We start from the raw sequence: 6,000 nt of genomic DNA on the forward strand, positions 1-6,000 counted from the left end.
TTTTCTAAGTCATAGACAAAAGTCAAAAAAGCATGTTCTCTATTGTATCAGTTCACCAAGATGCTGCATTGATATGCACCGGGAAAAAAATGAGGCAGGCAGCACCTTTAACGCATAGCGCAAAGGAAAAAAAAGGAAAAATATGCCACTGAACAACAAGTAAAAACACAAGGCACTGTACACAAAAATGCATTACAGCACAGGAACAAATGCACAACAATGCAAATTATCTGCACATGTCAATGCACTGATGCATGCATGGTGGTGTGAACTCACCCAAGAAGCTCTATTGAATTATTTACCTTGTAACATGCATCCCTGGCTGTGCCGACGCACTTTGCACAGGCATGGTCCACCAGTATCACTTTTAGGAAGATGGTCCATAACAATGATTTATAGCCAAGTGTGGAGTGGGTGAACTTTGATATGAAGTGGTTAATAGAGGAATGCGAAGATCAACAGCACTGAGATGAAAAAGGAATGAAAAAAAGTTGAAAACAGTGTTTTATAAAAAAAAGTATTGCAATTGTTTTTTTTTTTTTTTTTATTTGGATTAGCATCCCAAACAAGGAAATCTAAAAGCAGTAAACGATTATGTATTTTATCATTTTAGGTATTATTATTACAATTATTGGTATTAATATTATTATTGTTGCTGTTGTTATTATTATCTATTTTAATTCAATGCTATATTTTTCACAGAGATAGATAGATAGATAGATAGATAGATAGATAGATAGATAGATAGATAGATAGATAGATAGATAGATAGATAGATAGATAGATGTTTTATAAGAACAATTCATACTGTATATTTGAAGGTCAATAGTTTTGTTTTCATCCATACTGCCATCTAGAGGATATTTTGCACCATGCAATACAAACTTGAGGGATACTCTTACATGCACATTATTGTTATGTATTTTATAAAAATAAGTGTTGTTATATAACATTGTGTAGTGTGGCTTCTGTACATTATATGTCAGAATACGATTTATGTTTATCTGTAAAAAATATGCTTTTACATTTTTTAACAATTGCATTAAAAAATGGAGATGGCCAGGCAACCAGTATTTTCAGAAGGAGGTCAACAGTTGTGGACCAGAGTTTCTCTCAGAGCATAAAAAGTGTTAGCAGTGAGTTTGCTAAATTTCCCTTTTAGAAATAGTTTAGCGAGAGCTGAAATTAAAATAGCATTTAAATGTTTTTGGAGATGGCTGAAAATATACTAATATTTATCCCTACTAGCTGGCTAATAAACAGCACTTTTCCTCTTTTTCACACACACTTTGTCCTTTTCTTAAACAAAATGTTACCTGTTTCACTTTATTTATATAGGGTTTTCATGGCAAAAGGTCTGGCTAGGAGGGGAACGGGTGGACGGAGGAGCCTCGTGGACGGTGGAGTGGACTGAGGAGGAGCAGACTGGTGGTGGCGGCGTGTGTGGGACAGGTGGACAGAAGCGCGGAGCGGCAGAGTGTGGACTGGTCACTGGACTTGGAGGTCCCAGGCGGAAAAGGAGACAGGAGGACTCTATGAGTGTGAGTGTGTGTGTTACACACTGTATTTACTAGTCTATATAGTACTACTTTTATAATATAATCAGTCACTGTTACTCACCTTCACCAAGGGTAAGCAGCAGTTCAGTGTGGGTGTCATTGTGGCACAGTCAGAAGCAGAGAAGTCAGGCAGGGCAGGCCCAGACAGAGCCCCCTCACCTGGCCTACTGTGAGTGCACTGCTCCCTCCAGTCCACTTAGTGGGAGATGCATGCATCTTGCTGAAGTGCTTGGTAAAGTTTGATTTCTGGCTGGCTGGGGGACCTGTAGGGGGGGTTAAGGCTATTGGTTTAGGCAGTGTAGAGCACTGGTCTGGACTGGAGTCTGGACTGGAGCTACCTGAGAGTGGCTGAGCCTGAGAGAGACTGGCTTTGTTGATGGCACTGTAAAAGACTAATATATTTTTAATGGTGCACTTAAATGGGACTATTAGTCTCCACTGGTCTGTGTGTGTGTGTGTGTTTGAGGGGGGGGGGGGTGCATAGTGGTCTCTGTGTACATGGGCAATGTGGCCTCTCTCTCTCTGTATGGGAGCAAAGTCTCTCTCTGTTTGGGGGCAGAGTGGTCTCTTTGTGGCCTGTGTTGGGGACAGTCCTTCTGTTTTATATGTAGATTTTCCAGGATTCTCCTCCACCCCACTGTGACTAGCCTGCTCTTTTCAGCCAGCCATCTTGGACCAGCCTGCTCCTTCCAGCCAGCTGTCTTGGACCAGCCTGCTCCTTCCAGACAGCTGTCTTGGACCAGCCTGCTCCTTCCAGCCAGCCGTCTTGGACCAGCCTGCTCCTTCAAGCCAGCCATCTTGGAGCAGCCTAAGCCTTCCAGTCAGCCATCTTGGAGCAGCCAGCTCCTTCCAGCCAGCCATCTTGGACCAGCCTGCTCCTTCCAACCAGCCGTCTTGGACCAGCCTGCTACTTCCAGCCAGCCATCTTGGAGCAGCCTAAGCCTTCCAGCCAGCTGTCTTGGAGCAGCCTAAGCCTTCCAGCCTGCCATCTTGGACCAGCCTGCTCCTTCCAGCCGTCTTGGACCAGCCTGCTCCTTCCAGCCATCTTGGACCAGCCTGCTACTTCCAGCTTGCTTGGACCAGCCTGCTCCTTCCAGCCATTTTGGACCAAGTTACTGCCCTGGGCAAAGGGCTACTTGCCTGCAAACACCACAGCTACATATTACGGTAAGTACACAACTTGTTTTGGGTTTTTTTTTTTATTATTTAGGTGCTATATTCTAATTTTAGGCTCTCTCCCTCCTGTTTTTATATAGGCAGAATTTCCCTAGACTTGCCATCTTGGACCAGCCTGCTCCTTCTAGCTGTCTTCGAGCAGCCTGCTCCTTCCAGCCATCTTGGACCAAGTTACTGCCCTGGGCAAAGCTCTACCTGCCTGCAAATACCACAGCTACATATTACCATAAGTACATAACTTGTTTTGTGGATTTTATCATTTAGGTGCTCTGTTCTTATGTTAGGTTTTACTCCTCTGGTTTTTATATAGGTATATTTTACTAGACTAGACTCATCACAGGAACAAACTTTCCACTCCAATGTTGGAAGGACTGCTGTCAGTAAAGTGTGGCCAAGGAAAGATTACTCAATACATAATTATAAAGGTTGACGTCACAATGTATGACCACAAGGTTGACACTTTATCAAACTGTAAATGTAAGCCAGTGTGTGTCTTCTGCTGCTGGTAAGGACAAAGATGTGGTGGTGGTGGTGGAGGAAGAAGAATGACTGCAGAAAAAGATAGATTTGATTCCATTCATATGTGATTGTATTCTGTTCTGTTACTTTTGAATTCTTTTCAAACACAAATTACTGTTTACATTGAAAAAATGATGGGGATAACTATCTCTACAAAAGCTGCTAAATGGGTCTTTAGCAAAAAAGTAATTTTTCTTTAGTTTTTTCGAAACAGCTTTCAGTCACTGTGCTAGGAAAGTTCACATTTTGTTGTATTGTCAAAGGGGCAAAAATGACAAATTTACAAAAAAGCAGTTGTCAGTGGAACAAGAGGTAAAGAAAAACCTTCACATGGGGACACCTGTTCCATTGTCCACTGCTGCAGGGTAGAAAGTACATTCTTTCTTGCTATTTTGTAAAAATACATTACTTTTTCCAGTTGATATGTTTAAAAGACTGTGTTTATTGCTGTCTGTGACCCAGTTAGGGAGGTTTATTCTCTATTTTTGTCCTCTTTACTTATATCACCAAAAGCACACTTGATTACAGAACAGAAATAGAGGTGAATCTTCAGACATTTGTGGACATAAACACTGGTGATCCTGTTGACTATCAGATAATTCACCTCACTTTCTGTGATGGCTATGGAACAGAAATTAAGGGGAAATCTCTCCAGTTGGACATACAGTGGGTATAGAAAAGAATCACCCCTCTTTTAAAATCAAATTTGTTGCTTTGCAGCCTGAAATGAAGACAGCCAGTTTTTGTTTTATTCCAGCTGTATTTACTTATAGCATCCAAGTGAAAGATATACCACCAGCATGTCAGAAAAAAAAAAAAAAAAGAATCAGCGAGTTGGAAAAGATCACACAATCCCTGGTGTCAGTAGAGTCTAGATGTGCAAAGTTAGTAGAGGGGCATATCCCAAGAGACCAAAGCCTGGAATTAAAGCAAAATGGAGTCCAACAAAATACTGACACAAAGGGGTGGTTCTTTTTACAACTTAGTGCTTCTGTTTGAGTTTTTTGCTAACGTGTTAGTGTTTTTGTCTGGCATGTTCTAAGAGGACAGCCAGTGTAAGAGGGGATGTTACCGGGGCTTCCCACTGGCAGGTAATGTAAGAGGATATTACTGGGGCTCCCAACTAAAAACAATGTACGAGGGGATGTTACTGGGGCTCCCCACTGACAACAATGTAAGAGGATGTTATGGGGTTCCCCATTGATCACCAGTGTAAGAAGGGATGTTACTGGGGCTCCCCACTGACAATCATTGTAAGAGGGGATGTTACTGAGGCGCCCCACTGTCATCTATGTAAGAAGATGTTTTGGGGCTCCACACTGACAACCAGTGTAAGAGAGGATGTTACTGTTGCTCCCTCCCCACTGACAGCCATTGTAAGAGGGGATGGTATTGGCACTCTCCACTGACAACCAATGTAAGAGGATGTTACTGGGGCTCCCCAATATAAATCAATGTAAGAGAGGATGTTGCTCTGGGGCTCCCCACTAACAACCAGTGTATGGGATGCTACTGGGGGAAGACTCTAATGTAGGAGGAAACCCAAATGTAAAGGTTAACTCTAAAGGGGGCCCTGCATCTGACTTCATTTCAGGCTGCAAAGCAACCAAATGGGATTATTTTAAGGGGGAGATTCTATTCCATAACCACTGCAGGTGACAAAAATGATGAGTTATATTAACCCGCTCTTACTATGTCCAAAATAACATAAATATTATTTTACCTTGAAATCTCCCCTAAATCACATTGTTTTTTTTTTTTTTTTTTTAACAAACGGGTCTTTATTGAACAAAGAAGTGCAAACAACAATAACAGGAGGATGCAGTAATCCACAGGTAAAAAAAATAACCAACGTACAGTACAGCTGAACATAAGTATCCAATATCCATATTCGCAAATACAGTGTGAAATGTAACTTGAGAAGGCATCATTAGTATGGAACAATTCCATGACATAAGGCAAGAAGACCGAGACATGCAGCAGACGGCCAGCAGACCACACCAACTTTATGGCAACAAGCGAGGAGGCCCCAAATTAGACACACGTCTCCGATGCCTGTGTCCACCTATCCCATATCTTATTAAATTTCGTGGGGCAGCCACGGTGTGTGTATAACAATTTCTTGTATGGTAGAGTAGCATTGACTTCCCTGAGCCAGTCATGAAAGGTAGGGGGTCTGTCACGCATCCAACGTCTCGCTATCATTTTCCGGGGCGGAAAATAAAGTTTCATGCAAAAAAATAGTAGTAAATTTATTCATGCTGGTATCAGGGAAAATCCCCAACAGACACGGTTACATAGTTACACCCGTTACATAGTTACATAGTTAGTGAGGTTGAAAAAAGACAACAGTCCATCCAGTTCAACCTATGATGTGTGTGTGTGTTTGCTTTTAACCGTACATTGTATACCCCTGTATGTTGTGGTCTCTAAGGTGACCATCTAACAGTTTTTTGAAACTATCAATGCTCCCTGCTGACACGACTGCTTGTGGAAGAGAATTCCACATCCTTACCGCTCTTACAGTGAAGAACCACTTACGCATTTTAAGGTTAAACCGCCTTTCCTCTAGTTTTAGTGAGTGGCCACGCGTCTTATTGTATTCCCTAACTCTGAATAGTTTGTTCCTTATGCCAGGGTCGCCAGTACAGTATTTGTACATTGATATCATATCCCCCCTCAATCTTCTCTTCTCCAGAGAGAATAGGTTCAGTGCTTGTAGCCTTTCCTCATAGCTGATGTCCTC

The sequence above is a fragment of the Pelophylax lessonae genome, assembly GCF_965119305.1.
Source record: "Pelophylax lessonae genome assembly, chromosome: 9".
Lineage (NCBI taxonomy): Eukaryota > Metazoa > Chordata > Amphibia > Anura > Ranidae > Pelophylax > Pelophylax lessonae.